Below are 1,923 nucleotides of genomic sequence, written 5' to 3'. Positions count from 1 at the left end.
TAATAGTAGTGACATCATTAAGGGAGACAAATGAAGTCTTTCCCATCTTGCAATTACTACCCTAGATAAAGTGAGAAGAGACTGTCAATATATGTGTGGTACTATACTGTTTTCATGCAGTATATTATTTTTTATATTCTATCTATATGTTTGTTACATTAATGAGACTGAGATGCTGTAGAATTTTGCCCCCCCTTGGGAAGGCAAAGGGTCTAGTGGTGTAGGAGTCACACGCACATTGTGTAATCCTAGATAAACTAACTTTGGGGGCTTTAGTTACTAATTATTAGGATAATGATAGTATCTATAATGTAGATTTCTTCGGACTAGTACATGAATTCATACTTCTTATGCACCTATCAGAATGTGAGGCACATGCAGATATTATGTGAGGGTTAGCTAGAACTAATATTATCATCAGCACAATATTGTAATTACTATTAATTTCCAGCATACCTTTCCATCTTTTGAGTTAGCTTAGAGTCCTGAGTTAACAAACTATGGATGAGATGGCAAAATAACAAATTTATCATTGTTTATTTTATCATGCATAAGAATGAAAATATCATAAATTCATTAACTTCATTGACAAAAGTTAAAAAAATTATAACTGTGAATTAAGGAATGTTGTAATCACTGTTGCCATTGAAATGAATGCAACTCTATTTCTGTTAACAAAAGTTTGCATTGTAGTGGAGAGATAGTGAAAAACACACGTAAGTACCACAATGTCTTAGATTTGCTACATTAGAAATACCTGGTATGGTTATGGTTCCAGTTTGTTTAAGGAGAAAGGAGAAAGTGGTCAGTTCTACTGGGGCAAGTGTCAGGACAAGAACTGGGAGAGGAGGGGAAGCTTGCAGACCTCTATCATAGCCGAGTGGTTAAGTGCAGATGGGCATTCCACGCTGCGGGAACAGCGCCAGCAACGGCCCAGGTGCAGGAAACCACTTCATGTTCTGAAATGACAGGAGTGTGGGGGTGGGGGATGGGGACATGGCAACAGATGAGGCTGCCTTGCTAAGCAGAGGAATGATTACTCCATCAGTAGATGGTCTGTGACCCCTCACCCTGTGGTAAGGTATGGTAGGTGCTGAAGAGACAGAGGTGGCCTTTGCTTTGACTGACTTACACTCTTACACTTAATTTTCTTTTTCCTCAGTAAGTTCACCAGCATCTGACCCTTGTCCACACTACTCCTCTTGGGCCTTTTCCTCCTCAAGGCTCTGAGATACCACACTTTATCATTTTCCTTCTACCTCTTTGATTACCGTGCCTCCTCAGTTTCCTTTTTGTTCTTCTCCTCTGTTTGAACTCCAGATGTGGCAGTGCCACGTGGCTCTATCTTGGCATCACTGCTGTTTCCTTTATATTGATTCTGGATGACTTGTTCTCAGGTAAGGTCTTTAAATACTTTGTGCTGAAGACTCAGGAATCTGCATATCCATTCTTGTCTTCTCTCCACAATTCCAGACTCTTACCACCAGGTCCAAAGGTGATGTCTCTAAATAGAGGCCTACATGTCATCTCAAACTTAACATGACAAATACAGAACTACTGATTTCTTTCCTTGATTGTACTGTGCTCCTTGCCCAATTTCTATTGATCCATCTCTGCAAATGTCATTCTCAGTTGTTTGAGCCTGAAACACAGCAGTTCCTCTCCATTTCTTTTTGCTTCCTACTCCCAGATTATCCAATCCTACTGTATCGACTTTCAGAGTAGATCACAGGAGGGTTGAGATACCACACTTTATTATTTTTCTTCTATCCCTGTGGGAAATGGGGCTTTACTGAGGTGGGGTGAACATGACCTGATGTTTACTACAGGAAGATCACTTGGGTGGCTGTGAAGAACAATGTTTGAAGGTAGGCACAGCTGGTGACAGAGAGACTGGGGGAATAATTATTTATTAGTTGAAAT

The sequence above is a fragment of the Otolemur garnettii genome, unplaced genomic scaffold, assembly GCF_000181295.1.
Source record: "Otolemur garnettii isolate 467f Iridium unplaced genomic scaffold, OtoGar3 scaffold00536, whole genome shotgun sequence".
Lineage (NCBI taxonomy): Eukaryota > Metazoa > Chordata > Mammalia > Primates > Galagidae > Otolemur > Otolemur garnettii.
This window is presented reverse-complemented; position numbering follows the sequence as displayed.